This window comes from Indicator indicator, chromosome 26 (genome assembly GCF_027791375.1).
Source record: "Indicator indicator isolate 239-I01 chromosome 26, UM_Iind_1.1, whole genome shotgun sequence".
Lineage (NCBI taxonomy): Eukaryota > Metazoa > Chordata > Aves > Piciformes > Indicatoridae > Indicator > Indicator indicator.
Window position 1 is genome coordinate 13,779,689 of NC_072035.1, and position 24,588 is coordinate 13,804,276.

The window sequence follows — 24,588 nt, forward strand, 5'->3', positions numbered from 1 at the left end:
TGCTACCTGGTCCAAGCTCCATGCAGTCATGTTTCTACATGTGGACTGACACCTAAAGCCCAACACAGGCTCCTGCAGTACTTTCCTGCCCTTACACCAAGAGACTTGTAAGGCCTTTTAGGCCCCTGAAAATACTTGCTAACACTGTAAAGACAGATTTACCCTGAAATGAAGAAGACAGATAGACCACATCCATTTGCTCTGCAGAAACATATACATTTGGGTCACTGTTGAGAAGCAGCATGGCTCATTTATCTTCTTTAGGGTTTCCCAAGGAGCACACACAAAGCTTAGCATGGGCATAGCTTTATATAGAATTGTTTTGTCTGGAAAAGACCTCCAAGATCATAGAGTCCAACCACCATCCAACTCCACCAAGCCTGGTGCCAAAATGTGTCACTTAGCATCCACCTCTCCACAACCTCCATTAAGATAGTTGTAAAGAGCAATAGGGTCTCCCCTCAGCCTCCTCCTCTCCAGACTATAGAGCCTCTGTTCCCTCATCAACACAAGTCAACATGAAACAAGGTCAGACTCCAACCAGTGCTCAGGTCTGCACTCAAAATGCATTCTAGATGTAGCTCACACCTTGTCCATCACCTAAGCCTATATCTGAGTATTGCCTCTCCCCCTCATATCCAGCAAGAGCATCAGTGCAGTAGAGAAGGTCACCATTAGTTCCAACATGACTGGAATGAGGGAGGCTTTGCCTAACTGTACCCAAAACAGCCCAGTTCTGGTAACTGCTTGGTCTTATCTCTCCTGCTGGCCTTTGTTTGCAGATGGAGATGATACTTGAGGACTTCCAACGTATGGTTTCCCAACCAGTAAATTATGGTCTTATTCATGAATCCTTCCAGGCCCTTCCACATGCCCCAGGAGGATGGCAGAAGTTCCAAGACCCTCATTTGTCATTTTTGTCATTTGTTTTTTTCCTCCAGTGGCTCCCCTGCCTCTATCTAATCAGGGGGACGTTTCCTGTCTTTGTTCTCAACCATTCATCCTGCGGGAATGATGATTATCATCAAACAGCATTAAAATAGAAAGCCTGGAGCCAGCACCCAATTAGGACAGCGTTAGGGAGTCCTGGCAGAGAGGAACGGAAGAGACCACGGACAGTGCAAACGGCAAGAAGGGGCTTCAACTTACGTGCCCTTCAACCACAGCATCATCCCATCTCCAGAAATAACCCCAGCTTCAAACCCAGCACGGCCCAAGCCTGAAAGCAATGTCAAGTACACTCTGCATGTCACCAGCAGGCCTGGAGAAGGGAACGAGTGCCAGGCCATCCACCAGCTTAAACCACCCACGGGCTGGGAGACCGCCGCTCCAGATCCCACCACGTGGGAAAGCATTCAGGCTTCCTTTGTGCATCAAATCTCTGCTGCCAGATAGCAATGGTGAACCTCTCCTGAAGGAACAGTGAGATAACAGAGAGGTTCTCAGGGTGGAGGGGTTATTTTAAGCCTTGGATCCATACTAGATAAAAATCTACTTCTTCATGCTGCCTGTTCGAGTTCCCAATATATATCTCATCCTTGTTAGAGCTGGAAGAGTTCATACTTATGTAACAAATGTGAGTGAAGGACCAGTGACAAACTGGAAGACTCTTCCAGGCTGTAGGGAGTTTTGGATGAGTTATGACCAGAAATTTGGCTGACCAGATAGTTTTCCCTTCAAAAGTGTTTCTTTTAGATAATTATTTTGTTTCTAAGAGAATAAACCCCAACATTAAGGATTTTTCTTTTCATTTTTTTGCAGAAGGACCTATCAGCTTACATAAAACCTCACTTCACCTTGATTTTCAACTGGATATCAGATCCAGTAGGTTAAAGAAGTTGGTAGGGTTAGACCTAACACCTCTAGCATTGAAAATATTATCTGAGATGACAAATGAATATTTTTGAACAAGGCCAGTCTTTAAACCCTTGAGAAAAAAGAATTTTCCCCATTCTTCAGCAAATTATTTTTACCTCAGTCATCCAGGGTAGAGCAAGGAAAGCTCAGTAGGAGCAGAGCTCCTGCTTCCTGGTACCCAGATTACACCCTCTAGGCACAACATTATGGGCACAGCTGATAGGACATGGTGTTCTGCTGTCTCTCCTTGCTTAATGACAACCTGACCAGCAACACACTTGAGACATGCTCCAGGTCATAAAATCCATCATAGGTCATGTACATAGGGGCAGGTACAAGGTTGTCCCATCCCTCCTCCTCTTCTTCCAAAGTATCTCTGATTTAACCTTAACTCCCCAGCTTCCTCACCTGTTCAGTAGGGAATATATTTCTTTATATACTATAAGAGAAGGGAAGTTCTTATGAGTGTGACTATGGTGTCCCAGAAGAAGGCCTGAAGATTTGATTGGATGGAAAAATCAGAAGCAGCTGGACAGGACAGCTGTGAGCTGGGATTCTTTTCTGATTTTGTGCCTGGCTTTGACAGATTCTCTCTCTTTCTCAGAGATATTGGTCAGGCATTGGAACAGGCTGCCCAGGGAAGTGGCAGAGTCACCATCCCTTAAAGTGTTCAAAAAATGCCTAGACATGGCACTTCAGGACATGGTGTAGTAGCCATGGTGGTATTGGACTGATGGTTGGACTTGATGATCTTAGAGATCTTTTGCAACCTCAATGATTGTATGATTGCATATTTTTTTTGGTAAACCTAGAGTCACTTTGTGTCAAAGTGGTTTTAAGGGTAGCTGCTGGATGAGAGCCTTAAAAGCATGGAGTGCTGCTTCTGATAGAGTTGGCTTAGCCTCCAAACAAAGTTACAGTAATTTACTGCAAAGATCCTAGAACCTGGAGATCACAAAGGACCCTTCAAAATTACCTCAGCAGAGGTCAAAGCTGAAGAAAAGCTTTTCCTAAAACCCCATATGACAAAGCCAGCACAATCGCCATGACCCTCTGCATCTCTGGTTTTGGATCTGAATCCCAGATAGTGATTTAGGTCTTTATAGGAGGCAAATTCCAAGCATTGACCTCTAAGGAGTGGGGAAATTCAGACCCAGTCATTGAGCCCATCACTCTGCTGCTGGCTGGAAAAGAACTGAGTCAGGTTTAAAAGTATAAATACCTTCATAATTTGAAAGTTTGCTCTTGTCATTATGTTTGGCCTATTTTTTTTATTTTCCCAATAGTGTTTTTTTTTTTTCCCCTTCCACTTTCTCACTTGAGGGTAGTAAGAAATGCTTGCTTAAAAAGTACAAGGCTGCAAAGCTGAATTGTTTTTGTCTTGCTCATCTTTATCCACCCTGGCGCCAAACCCCGCGCTGGTGTAAATCATGTACTCGATGGGAACGTTGCTCATTTATATCCAAAGTGAATCCGGTCTCCAGTGTCTCCAGATAATGATCTTGTTGTGTTTAATACTGCATAAACACATTGGATGATGCCTTCCCTGCCTTTAAAAAGCTTGTTTAACTTTTTTGTGTCTCATCTTCAGTCGGAATAGCAAACAACAGGAGGGAAGGGTGGAGGAAAGGGTGAGATCCTAGCAATGAGATCATGCAGAACAGAGGCTGGTAAACGTGAGGGTGAGAAGACTTTCAAACACAAGTCTACCTCTGCAAAATCAATGGGAGGGAAAAAAAAAAGAGAAAATACAGAGGCTAAATTTAACCCTTATTCTATTTAAAACCCGTATGCAGCATCTTGCACAACTGCATTACATAAACACAATTGAGTTATATTTACCGTTTGAAACAAAACACAGAACCCTCCGTTGCAGGACCAAAAGTCCCACCCTGCTATGGCATTTGAATGGAGAAAGAGTCATGAGGTGGGAGCAGTCCTGAAGCCCAGCGTTCTGCTGGGCCTCCACCTTGGCTGTGCTGGCTGCCCTCCTTGACCATACAGCAAATTCATCTGCCAGGAGCAATCAGTTCCCAGTTTGCTGCATGAAATCAGCCTTCCCTCTAGTATCATGTGATAGAGGGAGAGGAAATGCCCTGAAGCTGTGTCAGTTAAGATGGAAATTAGAAAAAAATGTCTTTGCTGCAAGAGTGGTCAGACATTGAAACAGGCAGCTCAGGGAGCTGGTGGAGTCACCATCCCTGGAGGTGTGCAGAGATGGCACTTCAGGACATGGTTTAATGGCTGTGGTGGTGTTAGGCTGACAGTTGGACTCAATGACCTTAGAGATCTTTTCCAACCTAAAAAATCCTATGATTCTAGTCCTCTTTGGACCATCACCCTGCTGCTGGTATGGCAAAACCTGAGATTCTGACACTAAGCTAGTTAGGTGGTGCCAAAAAAGTCATCCATCATCTGGGTGGCACAAAGGGAGCACAAAATAAAAGCAAGACAGCAGCCTGCAATCAAACTGCTAGGTACGACCCTTGCACAAGCCACTCAGCAGAGCTTCCAACCCTTCTGCAAACAGTGCTGGAGGTTTATACAGGAAAAACACCAACTCCCCACCCCACAACAAAATTCTTAGCTGCCCACTGGAACATCTGCTTGCCAGAGACATCTGATCCCATGTGTGTCACTGCTTTCTGTGTCACACAGTATCACAGTATGGTAGGGCTTGGAAGGGACCTCTGGAGATTATCCAGGCCAACCCCTCTGCCAAGGCAGGTTCACCTAAAGAAGGTCACACAGGAACACATCCAGGTGGGTTTTGGATGTCTCAACCGCCTCTCTGGGCAGCCTGTGCTCTGTCACCCTTAAATTAAAGAAGTTCCTCTTCCTGTTGAGATGGAACTTCTTATGTTCAAGTTTGTGCCTGTTAGCCCTTGTCCTATCACTGGGTACCACTGAAAAATGACTGGTCCCATTCTCCTAACACCCACCCTTGAAGTATTTGCAAGCATTTATGAGGTCCTCCCTGAGTCTTCTGCTTTTCAGACTAAAAAGATCAACTTTTCTCAGTCTATCCTCATAGGACAGATGTTCCCATCCTCTAATCACCTTTGTAGCCCCTTGGGCACCTGTACCAGTTTCTCTGCAGAGATCGCAGAGAATTTTAGTGCACAACAGGGTGGGAGCATGGAGCACCCAACAGAACACAGATGCATACCACAGCCATCCCTTAAGTTCCCACAGTGCCCTTTGTGCTTGGTGCAGAGCTTGAGGTCACCAAGGAAGGGCTTCCCAAGGTGGCTGCAATGTGGGTTTGGCTGTTGTGCAACACGTGACGCCGTCTGCGGTTGTATCAAAACAAACCTTGACCAACATGACGCAACAGGCTTGGCACAGAGCTGGAAGGGGTGGTAAATGCTTGCCCTGCAGGCCACAGAAACACTACCCAAATGAAGGAGAATCTCTTTAGGAGAGGTCTACCAGGAAACCCACAAAGCCCTATTTCTCCATACTGCTGTCCTGGTTTCCCCACCCCAATTAACTCACAAATCAGGTTGGATTTATAGAGGACTTTCGTATTCAGGCTCTGGCACAGGACAGAGAAGTTCCTCGCTCTGGATCACTGGCACATGGACAATGAACTCCTTGTCCTCATGCCTGCTTCTATGAAGCTCTGCTGTGGGCTTGATCCACATTGGGTTTTCTTTTTTTTTTCTTTTTAAACTGAAAGATGACTTTAATTTTGCAAACGCTACTCATTGCGAGCAGCACTTTGGCTCCACAGTTGCTCCAAAAATAAAATAAAATAAATAAATCAGGCTTCGTTTCCTTTCTTGGGGGTTTGACACTGTTCAATCTCAGTCCTCTCACTTTTTTTTTTTTTTTTAAAGAGTGGATGGGACCCAAAAGCACAACAGTTGTGTTCATTTCTTTGCAGTTTGCCTCTGCAGTCTCGATTTGAAGGAGGTATTTTGCAGCTGATGCTGAGCTCTGCTCCAGCTGTTTCGAGGCGAAAGAAGTGGCTAATGGGATCAGGGACTCGACCTTGGCACTCCAGGCATGTAAGCATTTAATTCTGCCACCCGATTTATAACCTACCAGACACTCCTGTGGTGATACCACTTTACAGCAGCATTGCAGCCACCAATGCAGAGGTGAGAGATGCTGCTTTGTAGAAAGACATCAGCTCTTCAGGGAAAAGTGGGAATCCAATTACGGAGAAAATTAATTTCTTTTTTTTTACCATCATTATCCTCAATCTGAAAGAAATCTCAGACAGAATGACTAATCAGGCTCCAGCCAACACAACCTCAGCTGCTGGCAGCAGGGGAGGCAGCTTGGGAGGGGTGAAAGCAAAGCAAAATGCTCATGGATCTTCCCCCACCAAGCAGGGAGATGCTGCCAGAGCAGAGGAGCCTATGCAAATGGCTGGAGGAAAGGGGGGAGTGCTGAGCCCTCCCCAGAACACAGAGAAGAAGAATAAAAGCTGCTCCCTGCCAGCGGAAAAATCAAAGGAAGGGGTTCCTCATGGCTCCACTGCCTTAGAAGTGCATTATTGGAGGGGTCCTGCAACATGGGCTGGTGGCAGATGGTGTGAACTCCAGCTAGAGGAACCAAGCCCAGAGCAGGGAGGACAGACAGACGGGCAGCTTGAATCAGTGTGTGTTTACACACGAGAAGGCAGCGAGAGCTTCCCGAAACACTGCTCCCTCCTTGACTTTCGGCTCTGGCTAAATAATGCTGCATTGTTTTGTATCAGGTTCTGCTCCCGCAGCCCTGCTGTGGCTGAGAAACAAAGGGGGCTTCATGCAGGACAAAAGGGAACTGTTCTACCTAATGAGGACCAGTTGAGAGGTATGGAGACAGCACCCTCTCGCCATCGGCTGGAGTGCCACGAACAAGCCCTATCCCCTGGCTAATGAAGAGCAGTTGAGAGGTGCGAGCAGGAGCCGAACAGGAAGGTCTCTTAGCCAGGAGGGGGCTGGTCTCCAGAGGCGCCAGCGCTGCCGCTCGCCGAGGGACAGCCCGGGAGAAGGGGACACGTTTAGGTTCATCTGTCACCGTGATGGCTCCTGACCCCCCAGCCTCCCAGGCCTTGCTCTCTGACCTCCGAATGTGACCTCTCCAAAGAGGCGCTGGTGCTCAGCCAGAAGTCCTCTATTGACTACCTGTCAGAGGGCACCTGCTTGAGGAGCCCCATAGAAATTAAAGTCACAAAATGAGTCACGAGGGACTGTTTGAGCTGGGAAGCCAGCATTAGTCCCTGGCTGGTAAACCAATCTCCCTAATTATCTGTCAGAAGAATCTCTCTATTTTCTTTTCTTTCCCCTTTCCCCCCACCTCCCCACCACCCCCTTCCCAGTCCTCTCTTCTATTTGACTCATTATCTTAATTTCACATTAACTGAAGGGATTAAAAGCACCTTGGGAGGGGAATGGGGTGGGGGAAGGACAGGCAGAGGCTGAAGAAAGAGAGAGACTTCAAGGCTTCCATATTGGGTCCTTGCAGATGCTCAGGCAAGGAGAGAAGCAGCACTGTGAGCCAAAGAGTTGCTGTGCTGGATGATGTTTTCATGTACAGCCCCCATTGCCATGATCTAATATAGGATAAAAGAAAACAAATCCTCAGTGGAGCAGGGTAAACCAAGCTCTGTCCAAGGGAGGATGTATGGCTGTTCCTCATTTCCCCACCCTCCTCCCCTGCAGGGTAATATTCTACAGCTGCACTGGAGTGTCTCTGCTGTTTGCTGGTGTTTCTCCTCTTGGGCATGTTGAAAAGGGCTCTCGTGGTGCCTGGGGCAGGGCTGCACTCGAGTGGTTTCTCCCATCTGAGCAGGGCTGGGCAGGACTTGGTGGCACCAAGGCACAGCCTAGTGAACAACACCATCCCTTCCCTCACTGAGGCTGTTGAGGTTGACTCCTAAGCATTCATTGAATGAAGCTTTGTGATCCACAGCTGCTTATTAGTTCTGTTTTTCTTAGACACCTCTGAGGCAGAGGAACACCATGGTTCAGCAGGTCTGGATCCCTTTTGCTTTTTGCAGTGTTAATGCTGCTCGCAGCCTGACCTGTGCAGAAAAGGACCAGCTGATCCTCCCTGGCTCTGATGGGACAAGGCTGGGAGTGCTGCTGTTCCCCATCCCTCAGTGGGGCAGCTGATGGCAGGGAAGAAACCAAAATGTGTTCTGTGGAAGTGTGACTCCTGCGCTTTTTGGTCCACTGACAGCCAGGAAAGCACACGATCAAATATCTGTCACCAAATGCACCCCCACTTTGATAAGGGCTAAGCTGGAAGGGTTTTCTTCCTGCAAAACTCTTGATCCAGCACTCCCAACCTCAACTAGTGTTACAGCAGGCACTACATTATCACTATACCATTGAGACCAATAACACTGCTGCTTTTCCAAACAACTATTTTTTTGTTTTGTTTTTTTTTCACAGAATCCCAGAATGCCAGGTTGGAAGTGACCCCAAGGATCATCTAGTCCAACCTTTCTAGCTAATAGTGTAGTTGAAATGAGCTGGCCCAGCACCCTGTCAAGCTGAGTCTTAAAACTGTCCAATGCAGGGAAATCCACTGCTTCCCTTGGGAGATGATTCCATGTCCGGCTGTTCTCATGGGGAAACATTTCTTCTGAAGTCCACTGGGACTCTCCCAAGCAGTAACTTGTCCCCATCACCCTTTGTCTTTTCTATGGGACTCCTTGTACAAATGGAATCTCCATTCTCCTGGCAGCTTCCCTTTCTGTACTGGTCCATGGTAATGAGGTCTCCCCTAAGCCTTCTCTTCTCAAGACAGAACGACCCCAGTTCTCCCAGCCTTCCTTCAGATGGCAGCTCTTCCAGTCCTCTTCCAGTCCTGATTATTCTGGTGGTCCTTCTCTTTTTCCTTTTTCTCTTTTCACACAGGAAAATAAGACTAATGTTACTCACTCACCCACCCACCAAGGAGGTAAAAACAGAAGTCTACACATCACTTCAGAAAACTCCAGCAAACCTACCTAGAATTTAAGTAGAGACTTGAGCAATGCTCTCCTATAAATAACCAACAGCACCACTGGATCCAAAATCTCTTCTCATCTCATGGGGCTGCATCTCCCAGCAGCCCACGATGTGAGGATGCCCCATCACATCCAGCATTAAAAAGCTGTAATTCTGGAAAGACAATTACTTATTACACCCTGAAACATCTTAATTACAAGAACAGGGAACAGATGAAAAGAATAAATTGAATACCCTGACAAAAAGTCCCAATCTGGGATGTATTTGCTCCCAACTCGAGCTGTTGCTCTGAGAAGCAAGGCCAGGTGGGCTTGACTGCTTGTCCCCAAGGATCACATCTGAGGCTTTACAGTGAAGCCAGCTCCCAGGGAATTTTCACATGGGTCTAGGTTTCCTCATGAAAAATGTTGCCCTATACTACTGCTAACCCCTCCCAAAGCCAGGACTACATTTCAGTTTGATTCACAAATCTGGCTGTAACCCATGACTCTGTTAAAAGGCCAAAGATTTAATAGTATATAACTCCACACTTAGTCCCATTGGATTCCATGGGATTACTTTTGCAGCCAAGTACTAGCATTAAGTGTGAATAAAGACATCATACTATGGCCTTAAGTGTTGATGATTCATCAGCAGCATTCCTAGAAGAGAGAGAAGCCACACAACAGCCTCATAGATGTGAAGTGACCTAACTAATATGTTGTTATGCAGATAGGAAAGCCGCATCCACTGGGAGAAATGGGAAAAATACATTGCCTAGTGGGGAAGGGAATGTCCTCACTGAAAGTGAGAATGTTCCTTGCTTTGTTTCTGTGCAAGACAGTTACAGGCTGTCAAACAGCCCCCTTATTCCTCTGCATGCCTGCTCATATCAGAGGCTCCTGTGCAGATAAGAAGAGACAAGACTTGCTGCTCTTTCCTGTTCCAGTGATGGGGGAAAGGAAGAGCTCAGCAAGGTGATCCTCTCATTCATCTATAAGCAGACCTGAGCTCACCCCACCATAGCTGGCTTCAGCAGGAGAAACTTATCTCTTTATCCCTGCCTCAAAACACAGAATCATTAAGGTTGGAAATGACCTCTAAGATCATGGAGTCCAACCATCAACCCAATGCCACAATGACTACTAAACCACGTCCCGAAGAGCCATGTCTACATGGCACCAGGAGTGGTGACTCCACCACCTCCCTGGACAGCCTGACCACTCTTGCAGGAAAGAATTTATTCCCAATATCCAGTCTAGCATCACTAGTAAGCAAATAAAAACTGAACTAAAGCTGATGCTCCTCTTGCATCAAGTAGCTCCAGTCACCCCTTGGTGAACCCATGGGGGTTTGGCCTCTCTTTTATTGGGTGAAAAAATTTTCTCATGGTCGAATGATAAGGAAAGCTTGATGCAATGGGCTACAAAGGACTAAAACAAAAAAGCAGCCCTCAACAGTGGTGAAAAGACATTTTTCACATATTTTCTCCCTGTCATTTTCCTGGAAACTGATAAAACTGGTTTCATATGTAGTTCTCATTCAAAATGCAACCATATATCTTTGGGTTGAGTAAACCCAACCCTATAGCTCAGACATCGAGGGAAGGTAGCATGTCCTGCTTAATGGCCCACAGCCGTGAGAAGAGACTGGAACCAAAGCCAGGAAAGCAAGCAGTGGAGTTGCCCTTTCCCACCAGTAGATGAAGGAGATAAAGTGTCTCCAGAGAACTGTCTGTGCTTTCACAGGTCTGTAGTTTAAGCAGCAGTACCTGCTGAGAAACATTGATAGCTTAGAAGCAAAGACACACAATGAATTTGGGATCACAGGCAAGCAGTTCAGCTTCATCAATGAGAAAATCATCCTCTGGGCTTTAGTTTGGAAACACCAATGGGCCTGAAATCCAAAGACTGAGCAACAATAAGTCATTCCAACTTCACCTGATCTTCAAGCATATTTGTCTGTTTGGTTCCACACCCCCACCCCCCTCTAGAACATGGGGGAAAGATCTTTCTTTATTCTCCTAAGGAAACTTCATGCATTTAAAAAAGCGTCATTTAAAAGAAACCCCTCCAAGCAGAGTGTTAGGATAAAATAAAGGATCCTCAGCATCACCCACAGGACTCTCAACATCCCCAAAGCTGGGGGAGCTGTGCTCCTCAAAGCCTTGGAAGTATCTTTGTTCTGAACATCTCTGTGGAATTAAAGCCAAACAAACACCATTTGCTGTAGTCAAAGGCAGCTTTCCCGAGGAGCATGTCAGGGCTTTCAACACCAGCTGCTCTTGGGCACTGCAGCTGGGCAGAAAGCAATGTCCCCTATCTGTCACAACCTCCAGTGTGACAAAACTCACTTTAGAGTCCCTTTTGGAGAAAAGCAGCCAAGATTTTGAAGTTTTCTACAAAGTAAAATATCCCAGAGTTTTCCATTAGGAAGAAAACCACATCATGACTGTTCTGGTAAAACCAAAGCCCTCCCATGGATGAGAACATCTCAGCTACAGTTTGGTGCTGAATACTAAAGACTGTAAAGGCAACCAGCTCCTCCCTCCAGTGTTCTCTTTCTAAGCCACCAGTGGTGGGAAGTTCTACCCTACCTCTAGTCACCCTACGAAGCCGTGGTCTCTGAGTCCCTTTTGGAAGAGGTATGCAGACAACATCCATCACCTTTAAAGGTCTGTTACACCTCATGTGAGGTCACCAACTCCCTTGCTTACTGTAACACTGAAAAGTTTATTTACTATAATAAAGCAAGCAAGAGGAAGTGAAATGCTAGTGCTGAAATGACAAGATCCCATTCCACTGAAACAAGAGCCTTTTGATATTATCCAAACAAAACATGAAAGCTACAGGAAGCCATGCCAACTTCATCTGTTGGAGAATTTAGTTGAATCTGACAGTCTTGGAAAACATTTTGATTTTAGCCAAAATCTGGTTTTCCTTTTCAGTGTAACCTGTTACACAGAGTGGAAAGGGAAGAAAAGCTGGAAGAGTTTCACTGAGAACACACTGAACAGAGACCCATAGTACTGGGTACTGTGTTGAATTTTGCCATAGAAACATGAATACAACTTGGAGGGTACCTCCAAACGAAGACAAGGGTGCACAGCCCCAAGTTCCTCTGCCCATGACCAAGTAGGTTCACATCCAAAAGTCTGCAGTGGGTCAGGGGCACCTTTTGCCTCCTTACACCACCCTACATGGAGATAGTTTGCTTGCACAACAGCAATGAAATCAGCAGGAATTTTGTTATCTCCAACAGTTAGATGCTGAGAATAATCCAAATACACATGGTGATGCTGACAGTCACACACCTTAAAACTCATTAGGAAAGCAAATGCTGCACATTTTTGTACCCAAGCATCCAGGTACTTGCTTCCCCTTCAATATCTTGGAGATGAGGCAATGCAAGAGATAAAGAAAGAACCAGCAACAATATCTCTTCTTTGAATGCACAGCAATGATAAAACAACAACTACAAATCCCCCAAAAAACCCAAGTCCAAGTTATAAGAAATCACACTCAAGTGGACCATTCACAGAATCATGCAATGACAGGGGTTGGAAGGGACCTCAGAAGATCAAACACTGGAAGAGACTCCCCAGGGAGGTGGTTGGCTCCCCGTTCCTGGAGGTATATAAAGCTGCAGAGGGAAATGGGTTAGACACAAACTTGGTAGAGTTAGATAATGGCTGGACTCAATGACCTTAAAGGTCTTTTCCAACCAAAATGATTCTAGGGTCATCATCTAGTCCAAACCCCTGTCAGAGCAGGTTCACCTAGAGACGATTGCACAGGATAGTGTCCAGGTGAGTTTTGAATGACTCCACAAATGGAGATTACACTACCTCTCTGGGCAGCCTTTTTCAGTACTCCCACCACCCTCAACATAAAGAAGTTCCTCCTCATGTTTAGATGGAATTTCCCATGTTCAAATTTGTGCCTATTTGCCCTAGTCATAGAATCATAGAATCATAGAATCAACCAGGTTGGAAGAGACCTCCAAGATCATCTAGTCCAACCTATCACCCAGCCCTGTCTGGGGCACCACAGACTGGTCCCATTCTCCTGACACCCAGCCTTTAAGTATTTATATAAGCATTGACAATCCCACAAACTCCCTTTTCTACTGAAGCATCCACCCAGCCAAAGTGTATGTGTGTGGAGCAGGTCGGGTCTCAAGTTTAGTGCAGCTCCCAAGTCAGAAATAGCCAAGTGTCAGGTTTTACACGTCGGGAGGCAAACAAGCGCAACTAATCCCGCGGGCCAGCGAAGCAGCGGAATTCATGATGCCTCAGCCCATCTACAATGCCAAGCTTCCAGGCTATGCAGCTTGGGTTTCCTGGCCTTCATGTTGCATTTCAGCTTCTTTTGCAAATGGAACTGGCCAGAACTGTCCCCTGTGCTCAGAGATTATGCATCCAATTTGGCTGTTGACTGCACAGCCTGAGCTGTTCCTTTAAGTTGTAGAGAGGAGACGTGACCAGGGAAATCCCTGACACGTGGCACCATGCAAGGAGGAATTCACTAGAGAACTGAATTGCTGAGGGGCTCTGAGGTTTGAGGATGACTCTTGTCTTCTGTCCAGGACCACATGACTCAATGCTCAGTGCCTCCAGAGTCCTGAATTTTTAGGACATTTGCAGAAGAGACAAGTTTCCTGCCCTGGCCATATTCTCGTATGTGCTGTGCTCCAGAGTATCTTGACTCTAGTTCAACTGTGCAACCAAAGGGAAAAGTACCATGTTAACATCTGCACTGGGACCTTTCTAATCCCTGTTCAGAGTGTTACAGAAGAAGATTTCCCTGCTTCTGGTGTCCCAGATATAGAATTTACATTGCCTCCCTCCTTGCCTTAACCACTGTGTTCTTCCTCCTGGGACTTCCCAAGTCTCACAGATGAAATCTGCTGAAGATGTGGAGCCATCTCCAGCCAGAGAAGCAGTGGCTCAACCCAGAAGCAAAGCCCCTGGGTATCATTATGGATCCTGCCAGCCACAGGGATACAGATATACCCGACTGCAAGGAGAAAACCAGTCCAGAATCATGAGTTTCTTACTCAAGAAAAAAGCAAGATTCCTGCTTAAGCATTTGAAGGATGCCCCTGAACCACTGAAGTCCTTAGGTCCAAGTCCTCCACCCACGTCCCTTCAGATGTTCCTCTGCAGCACTGCTCTGTGTTGTTTTTCATTTTTTCACCCAGACTCCTCAGTCATCTCACTGATGGAATGAATGATTCATGTTAAAGCACTGAAGTGAGTTTCAAGCTAACTTGTACTGTAATGGATCCTCTTTCTGTGCTGGCTCCCTCTGCAGTGCTGGCTGAGCTTCCTGTGCTGCTGCTCAGCAGCTGCTGTGCTCCATCTCTGGGGCAGCACTGGCTGCCCGTGCCAGAGCCATCATTCTTGTGCCCACTGCTTGGCAAATCATTCTGAGCTTCAGGCATGCACTTGAATTCCACCAAAACCTTTTGAATCAAGGCCACACAGGGTCCCTCAGCTATCTCACCACGTGTACAGTGGCTAAGTGCTACAAAGGTAAACTGGAGTTGGGTTTGTTTAGCCTGGAGAAAAGAAGACTCCTGGGAGACCTTATAGTGACCTTCTGGTACCTGAAGGGCACTACAGGGAAGCTGGGGAGGGACTTTTTGCAAGGGCTTGTAGAATATGACAAGGGGGAAGGGGCTGAAGCTGGAAGAAGGGAGATTTAGACTGGATATTAAAGAGAAATTCTTTACAGTGAGGTGAGACATTGGAATAGGTTGCCCAGGGAGGTAGTGGATGCCCCCTCTCTGGAGGTGTACAAGGACAGGTTGGGCAGGGCCTTGAGCAACCTGGTCTAAGTGGGAGGTGCCCTTGCCCATAGCAGGGTGGGGGTTGAAACTAGATGATCTTTAAGGTCCCTTCCAGCCCAGACCATTCTATGACTCTGTGACAAATGGTTAACAGAAATCTGGGACTTGGTGTTATTTTTCCTGTACTCAATGCCAAACGATTGCTGAGCTCCTCAGAAAAAATTAAAACTAAACCCAACCCCCCCAAAAAACCCAGAAGAAACCAAACCAAACCAAACAAACAAAAACCCCCAAACCAAACCCAAACAACGAAACAAAACCCCCAAGCCCCCCCACAACAGGACATAATCCAAATCAGCCACACAGCACTGCAAATAAATTCAAACACAGAGGATTACTCCCCCTCAACACTATAAATAATACAAACAATACACCAAGACTGCAGAGACAAACCTGAGGAAGAAACAAACACGCCTTGAGCCATAGATTGATCTGCACATTGAAGTATCTATCATCCCTCTGTTTCTCCTCCTGTCTACTTTGGCATGTGGCATTAAGCAGATTTTGAGAGACGACCTTTAATTTGCTCACTCTAAAGCAAGTCTGGCGTGCCAGAGACTTAACAGATGATATACTCTGGCTCCAAGGAGTCAGCACTCCAGAGCCTTTGAGCGCCCCGCTCCAGATCCGGGATGGAGCAGGACTCAGTGCAAGCACGTAATACTTCTATCACTCCCCTTCCATCTCTGGGACTTGTGTGGTTATTTACTACCTGCTCTGGCTGCTGGGAAGTCTGGGGAGGACTCGGAGCCTCCTGTGAGGACCCTCTGGAATTGTGGTATGCCCCAGGCTATCTCCTGGATTATGGAGTTTCCATTGTGTTTTCTGGGGGAGGTGGTGGGGGGAGATTAAGAGGAAAAATGCTGTCACAAACCCCAGCCGCTGCTGGGACTCGCTGCTCGGCCCCAGCAAGTCCTAGCATCCCCCAACAGGGCAACAGCTCAGAAGCTCAGCTCTGTGCTCTTTGCTCTGGTGCTTTGAGATCAGAGAATGGGTTAGGTTGGAAGGGATTTTAAAGCCCATCTAGTTCCAACCCCCCTGTCATGGGCAGGGACACCTTCCACAAAACCAGGTTGCTCAAGGCCTCGTCCAACCTGTCTTTGAACACCTCCAGGGAGGGGGCATCTACAACCTCCCTGGGCATCCTGTTGCAGTGTCTCACTACTCTCACTGGAAAGAATTTCTTCCTTATCTCCAGTCTAAATCTGCCCTCCTTGAGATCAAAGCCATTGTCCCTCATCCTGTTACTACAAGCCCTTGTAAAAAGTCCTTCCCCAGCTCTCCTGTACCCCCCCCTTCAGGTACTGGAAGGCTGCTCTAAGGTCTTCCGGGAGCCTTCTCTTCACCAGGCTCAACAGCCCTGACTCTCTCAGCCTGTCTCGATAGGGGATCTTTGGGATGCTAGCCATGCTTAGCTGCAGGCTCCCCTCCTTGGCTGGCTCAATCTTGCACCACCTCCTCCAGCACCCACCTAAGCCAGGTGTGATGGTGGGACCAGCTGGGCTTTACAAACTCCCCTTCTTCCTTCCATCCCCACTTGCCACCCCTCTCTTCCCCAGACCTGCCCAGGAGACTTTGTTCTTCTCTCCAGGTAGGAGGGGAACTCTTCGATCTGTGCAGAGAGATGGAGAGAAAGAACATGAAGTCCACCCTAAACCCCAAACCCTGGGAGTCATCTGCTCTGGCCAGGGATCAAAGGCTCTGTTCCATTTTTAACTGCTGCCCTGCCCCACCTTACTACTGCAGTGCATCCAAGCATGTTTTCCCATCATTTCATTGTGTGCCAGAGGATAAACAAAAGCCACCCCCTTGGTCCAAGGGAAGGATGACTTCTTGAGAACTGCTCACCCTCCCTTGACAGATAAGTGCCTTTCCCACCATGGGCTGCCACAGCTACTGTAAACCTTGACCCAGGCAGTTTTCCTGAGCTCACATGACACAATGGCAGGCCAAAGGAGATGGATGGCTTTATTTTTGTTAAGAACAAACCTACAGATGTTGGTATTAACCAAAAGGAGAAAAAAAAAAAAGCTCTGTGGGTGATTGTGAGGTGGTGGGAGGGGGAAAGACAACAGCCCAGGGATACATATAGACAAGTAATATACACAAAATGCTTAAAAACAACACCCCTGGGAACTGACATCACTTGTTTACTAATGGCTTACTTGGGCCTGAATCTGTCTAGCTGTGGAAAGGCCAGCAGGGCACCTGGGGCCTCACTCCACCACCACTTTGGTCCATAGATTCTTGCAGGGGACAGATGACATTGGATTGTGCCTGTTCCCCATGGACAGGGCCAGGCGAGCCTCCTGTTAGGGTTCATAATCCCTGCAAATGTACTGCAAGCCCCATGGGGAAACCAGTATCCTCCATGGATCACTGGGGTGAGGGAGTCTCACCTGGGAACCACAATCAATCCCACAGCTCCATCATCTCTTGGTTCTTCATCTCATCACCATCCCTTACCATGACTTTGAACAGAACCAACAAAATTGACACTTGGACACTTGCACTGGGAGTCACCTTGTCCCAAACTATGCCCTCACTTGAAGTCTCTAGGGCACAAAATAGTCAAAGAACACGTTCTCAAGCAACAGCCTCTTAAGTTTCATCTGAAGGGCCATTTTTAGATCCACGATGGAAAAAGCAAGGGCAGATGTCCAGAGGGAGAAGCAGAAAATGTTCTGATGGTCTAAATCCATTATCGGACCTGGCTCAGGGCCAGCACCCACAAACTCCTGAATCTTTTATCTTGGAATATCTGCTTCTTCGTTTGGTTTCTCTCTCTACCTCAGTTTCCCCAACTGGAAAAGGGAATGATGGTGCAGCCCTGCACTAGAGTCAGATCACAGACACATTAATAACCTAATGGTTGTAAAATGAGCTCCAAGTTCCACTCAGAACCACTTTGGGAAGCAGTGGGGGAGAAATGCAGTGACATTATTTCAGACAGAAAGCCCTCGGCCATGATGCCTTGGCTCTACCAAACAGAAATCTCACATACATCACAGCTTTGCTGGGGGCTGAACATCTGTAGAGGTGGTCCTTAGCTTGACGGTTGGTGGACTTTGGTGACAGCTGGACTTGATCTTAGAGTTCTTTTCCAACTGAAACAATTCCATGGTTCTATGATCCTTGCAACAAAACATGATCCCATCTCAGCAGAGATGGAAGATGTCTACATAAACTCACTGCTCTAAACTGCTTCCCCGCTTGACAAGTTTCTCACATGCTGCACATGCCAGGACACTACCTGATAAAGCTCCAAGCTAGAAGCAACTGGGATATTTCACTCTTGGACTCATCCAGTCACGGGCAGAGGCTGCCAACAAGGCTGGCAAGCAGCCAGGCTTTATGGTGTGTTTGTGTGCGTCAGCCGCAGGCAGATACCTGACTACCAGGAAATGGAGTGAGACCATCAACTCATTACACATAAGCCATCAGATGGTAACAACTTTCAGTTGCTGGTATTGACTTGAGCTGCAGTTGAAAAGGCACTGGTGAGATGAAAGGCTCTGTATCCCATTACTAATCCCCTGAGCTATCCAGTCCCCCAAATTTTGTGGAAGTTTTAAGTTTCACCATGAAATGTTCATAAAATGAAATGCACATTTGTTGCCAGCTCTACTTATTCCTATCCAAGCATTTCCTCAAAATCCCTCCCTGAAAGCATTAGCAGCAAAGACTCTCTGCTCCTGCTGGAAGCTGCTCCTCCACTCCCACCTCCTGGGAGCCCAGTTCTCCCTTGGTCTTCTCTCAAGAAACCCTTGGGTACCTGTCAGATCGTGACGGCCTCCATGAGCTACCTACAGAAGAGCAAACATTTCTCAAAGGGCTGCCAAGAAGTTAAAAGCCTTTCCACGAAAGCACTCAAAGCCGTAGAAGGGTCCGAGTCAAACATCTGCAGAAGCCCAGGGTCCAACTCATGCTGCTGGTTAAGGCCATGCAGCCCCTGGCACCCGCTTCCCCGCTGGCAAACGTGCTCTGCCACCCAACGAGAAGGCTGCCGCCTTGTCCACGCAAGCGGCGAGTTGCGATTGCCTGCGTCATTCATCGGGGAATCTCGCTTACATTTTGGAGGTTTGTGTCATACAGCTGGACTCTGGCAGAAGGCTGGGAACAATGTGGGAACACAGGCAGAAACATTCATGTCCCACTGGAAGGTCTTTTTTTTTTTTTCCCTTTTTTTTTTCCCCTCTTCTTTCCCCAAATTTATCCCACCCCCAAAGAGGAAGGCAAACACAATGCTCATTAGCAGCGAGGAAATCTCTCACACATTTTCTGCAGCTACAGACCAGGGGGCAGATCCCATGTAACATTGCTCACATGGTGCAGAGCATCTTCACACCCATGCAAAAGCTGCTTCTAAATAAGAAACAGTCTCATTAAATATGGACACGGCAGAAACTAAACTGGTTTGGGGATATTGTTGCTCAAGAGTACAACCTCTTCCCAGGGAGATAATGAAGAGCAAAAACAGCCACAGGAAGAGCAACAGTTGTCAGAGAACCGGATGAATACGGTTACATCCGTTGGGAGTCTTTTTTGGAAACACAGCATCCTCCCTCGAGGAAGGGTGAGAAACCTTCTGATAGTTGTTCAGCAAAGTGCTGTGGTCACTCGCGGGAATTCTGCACATGCCCCAGTGATGTGTCACTGCCCACATCCACACACACACCCCCAGCTCCCCAGCTTCTCCCTGTGGACTAACAGCTGAGTGAGCTCCAGGACAGGAACACTGGCCCTCCCTCTCCAGGGAGGAAGCCCCTCAATAGTCCTTGCAAACCAAAACAAATCCTTGGGTTTTGCCCATGCTGCTCTGTCAAAAGCCACTCTGTGGGCACGGTGTGCCTGGAGACATGGTTTTTGCGGTTAAAAATACTACACCTACAAATTACAACATTTTAGGATGCCTGCAAAGAAGTGGGCAGAGCTGATGACAATGTTGGAGTGAAACTGCCAAGAACCAAGTGCCGGCATGCTGACTGCTGGGGTAGTCACCAGGAAAGGCCAGGCTTGCCCTCCTCTGCTCACAGCACACATAACTTGTCCCTGCTTGGGAAGAGCTCACCACTGTTTGCTCACCTTTCCGCTGCTCTGCTTGGCTTCCCTCGCTCTCTCCAGGGTCAGGTCTGGCAGTGGTGAACGTGCAGAATGGATCAGATCAGCAAGTTGATCCAACAGGAGAAGTTTTCTTTTCACTGGTGGGCTAGTTTTCCATGGGATTGGCTAATTTATGCAGCTCACCCTGTGGCAGAGAGAACAACATGAGGCAGAGAGTGGGAGTGTGTAGGGACATGGCACCCCAAACTGGATGTTGAGAAATCAAATATTTGGGATGCCATCTCACAACCAACCAAAAATGGTCTAGAACCTGTGCTTCCATCCCTTGCTCCTCCTCTCAGGACTGTTTTTTCCACCCTCTTTCTTCTGTTGACATGAGCACCCAACAGACAAAGCATCAGTGTGAAGCTAGGAACTGATCCTACCACTGACAAAAGGGTTACTTCTCTTCTAGATTTGGTTATGGAGTGAAGTCTGAATTCCTTAACACTTTAGGCAAATATTTAACACAAAAAAGCAGCCAGTAGGGCTCTCTACCTTGATGTCAAAGATATTTAGAGCAGTGTCACCCTACAGACTTCAACAGGATCCTTGTGCCTATTCCTGTTCCAAAGTGACTGCTCCATGAGTTAATCTACGGGTACAAATATCTGCACTAGGTCAAAGCCAAAGCCAATCCTCTTGGAGCAATGATCATAGAATCATAGAACTGTTGAGGTTGGAAGAGATCTTTGAGACCACCACTACTGCTAAGCCATTACTACTATGCCATGTCCCTAAGCACCAGGTCTTTGTATGTTTAAATACCCTCCTGGGATGGTGACTCCACCACCTCCCTGGGAAGCCTGTTCTAACGCCTGAGAATCCTTTCAGTGAAGACTTTTTTCCTAATATCCAACTTTAATCTCTCCTGGCACAACCTGAGGCCTTCTGTCCTGTCACTTATTTCATGTGAGAAGAGCAGACCCCCACCTCACTGCAACCTCCTTTCAGGTAGTTGTAGAAGGCAATGAGATATCTCCTCAGCCTCCTCTTCTCCAGACTAAACCACCCCAGCTCCCTCAGCTGCTCCTCATAAGGCATATATACAAAGTCCTTCACCAGTTTAGCTGCTCTTCTTTGGACATGCTCCAGTACTTCCATGCCCTTCTTGTAGAGAGGGGCCCAAAATGATGATATCAGCATCTGGCCCAGAGAGCAGGGTTTCACTCTTCCAGCCATTGTAGCCTTTCTCTACTTCTCCGATAGACTTGTGGCTCCTTGTGGAAAAGCCGTGGTTCCACAAACATTGCTCTTAGTGGTAAGCCCAGTTTATGCCATCACACTCCCCCTCCTTTCTCAATCACCAGCCACTCACTCCCAAATCCCATCCACCCCTCAATTATGCCAATCCAAGTATTTATGGAGCCACACGGTGAATCAGCCAAGGGAGCTGATCCTGCAAGAAAAATAAAGTAACCTTGCAGGAAAGGAGACAGAAAGGGAAAGAAAAAGCTTTCAGAAGGAAGGGGCCTTAACAAGAGCTGTAAAAATCCATGGGGCAAGCTGGATTTTTAAAGGGTAACTCAGGATCACAACTACTGCCCTCACATCTGGTTACTGTTAGCCCAGCACAAGTGAGGTTCCGGATATCGGCACTACAGAGGCTGAGGCATAACAACACGCGGCACTTGGCTTCTCTGCTCTTATTAGAGCTGATTACAACTGTCTGAATTTTGGTGGTGTTGATCAGATTTGGGGGGAAGGGAAAAGGAGAGGGGGGGGGGGGCTTTCAAAGTGTTTAAAAAGAAAAGACTTGGTAGAAGTGAGCAAGGAGCTTTCAAATGTCTAGTTTTAAATAGCTTGCACCTCTCAATTTCCCTCTCCTGTCCTGATTCTCTTCCTCCTCTCCCATCCTGGTTATCCAAGTAGGTTTAACTTGAAGGAAAAATACTGGGTTCATAAAAGTTTGAATTCTGTGTGTTGCTGTGTCCCCCAAATCTGTACAGGCAAAGGGACACTTTTGGCCTTGGCGCAGTAGGGAAAGCAAGAGGAATGGAATGGAGCTTGTGGACAAAGGACATTTTTCTTTTCATGGGAAAGCTTGATATAAACACACAGCTCTGCCCCACCATCCCTGGTCTCCACCTCCCTGACACAGACCTTATTCTTCCACAGTAAAAAATAATAGATTTATGGAGTCATAAGGTTGACAAAGGCATTTAGGGCCTAAAGTCTTCTACTGCCAAAGATACAGATCTGCTCAGGTGATGATCCATCATTCTCATCCCACTCCACTCAGCAGGAGCACAAGAAGCTCACTCAGCGGTAGGCAAATCTCCCTTCTGCTTGGAATTGGCAGGAGGAATCTGACTGTGGAGAGACAAGGCAGAAGAAGGGAATTTCTGTGTTGTGGGACACTGTCAATTTACTGAGTTTGATCTCCAAGTTTTCGTGGTTGTACTGAAAAAGAGCATGTTTGAGTTTCACAAATGACTAGAAAGGGAAAGCTCATTTGTTCTTCTTTATTCTGAGCCCAAAGGTTTACCACGGAAATCTATGGCTACAACACAAACATCAAGCAGCCAGAGGAAAGGAACAAGCCAAAAAACACCACCACATATTATGTCCCACAACAAACACTGGTTAGCAGGAAGCCACAACAACAGGAGGCAGAGCACAGTGGTGGTCTCCACGACTACATGATAACCAAAATTCAGAACATGAAAACACAATGACCACAACAAATAAGCAGCTGAAGACGCAAGAAGCACAAGAATGAGCCCACCACCACACATCACAGGGAGAAATGATGGCTACAGCCTGCCAGCATCTCCATCACTGACAGGCACATCAAGTCACTGTAAGCCAAATCCACAGCACATCCCAGGAGAGAACACTCTCAGCAACTCATCTCAAATGACCAGCCAAGAAATCATCCAATCTTATTTGAGAATTACAGTGAAATGACATTTACAACCATGATCCTATAAAACGGGAAACAGACACAGCCTGTGATAAAAAAACATCTCGTGTGATTGATCACATCTCCTGACCAGCCCAGGAATCATAGAATGGTTTGGGTTGGAAGGTTAAAGATCATCTAGTTCCAATCCCCCTGCCATGGGCAGGAACACCTTCCACTAGACCAGGTTGCTCAAAACCTCGTCCAGCCTTGAACATCTCCAGGAAGAGGACATCCACAACCTCCCTGGGCAACCTGTTCTAGTGTCTCACCAACCTCACTGGAAAGAATTTCTTCCTAATCTCCAGTCTAAATCTGCCCTCCTCAAGCTAAAATCCACTCTCCCTTGTCCTATTCACAACAAGTCCTTGTAAAACTTCCCTCCCCAGCTTTCCTGTAGGCCCACTTCATGTACTGGAAAACTGAAGGGAAGTTAAGGACATGTCAGTCAGTAAATGAAGAGATTCTTCTTCCATTCTGCCTATGTGCCTTTGGATTTTGAGGAGAGCTGGCTGACAGTCAGCTGAGGAAACTCCTGAAGAAAGGAAAAACTGTGAGATTAGTATGGGGACCACCTCCAGGAACATGGGAGGAAGCCTAGGTACAAAAAACCTGACTGGTTGTGCAAAGGACTTGAAATCAGCATCAAAATGGATGGGTGGAAAAAGCTCAGAGGTAATGGTGAGTAACTGGGGAGAAGGTAGGAATGAAGAGCATGAAATATGGTTCTCTGCAAGAAGGCAAGTCTGGCTGCTGAATATTTTAGGTGTCTGCACAGTCATAGAAGTTTAAGGTTAATACACAGGGAAACAGAAAATATCTGTACACTGTTAAAATTATACTTTCACTATCAATCAAAAAAAGAGGAATTGAAATAGTAAAGATTTTTTTTGCACCTATTGAGTCTTGACAGTGGGAGAACAGGGCTGCACATGGTACATGAGAGGTACCACCAAGGCTCACAGGAAGCTTTTTTCCCTTCAAGAAGAACAACCCATAAGAAAGACTTTCTGAAGTGCAACTTATCAATGCATCTTTACTGTGTTCTGTAGACTGCATCTGTGCCACCAGTCATGCAAAGTCTTGTTAGATCTGCTCCACAATATGGCCCTGTCCTGCTGCAGGATGGAGGTGGCATGTCCCAGTGGCTTTGTGCTCAGGCATGGCAGCAGCACTGGCCAAACTCAAAGCTTCCCTTTGCCACTGCCTAGCTGATGGAAATGGAAAAGTCACTCAGCTGGCTATTGAATGAGAAGAGCAATATGTACCCAAGCTGTCAAAATTAACTAATGAACTGCTTCAGCTAGGACTTCGGTTTATATCAAAGCCATGAACATGTATGGCCAGGCAGTCTCTGCTCCTACATAAAATAAACCACAAAATCTTTTCTCTGACCTTTGATAGAGCAAACCAAAGGTCAGAATGGTCCAGTAACCTATATAAACTTTTCCTCTGTGGGTTCAAAGGAAAATGCCTGACAGCAGAAGCCGGGCGGCTCACACTGAGCCATGCCCAGAGGGGTTGGGCAGCAAAGCTGGGTCTGGCTGTCTCTGTTCTTCCTCCCTTTGGGGCTGGGAGGGTTGATGCTACACAAAGGGTGGCAATGGTGGGTTGGTCTCCCCCTTTTAACTCCAACACTGGCATGTCCTTATTCTCCATATTTGTGCTTTCCAACTAGACCAAACTTTCCTTTTTCCTTCCTCCCGCTGCAGATTCCCTGCCTGGAAGAAGGGGTGTGACTCATACTGGCATCAAAAGAGACCAAGAAGAAGATTTCTTTACCATGCTCAGCATTTCCCAAAGTTCATTGCACTGTTCACAAATTGATCACAGAGTCCCAACCGGACCTTGGCAACAGGTCACCAGCTCCACCCTACTGACCAGGACACCTGCTGGAATTTCTCCCCTTTATCACCACAGAGACCTTCCTCCACTTGA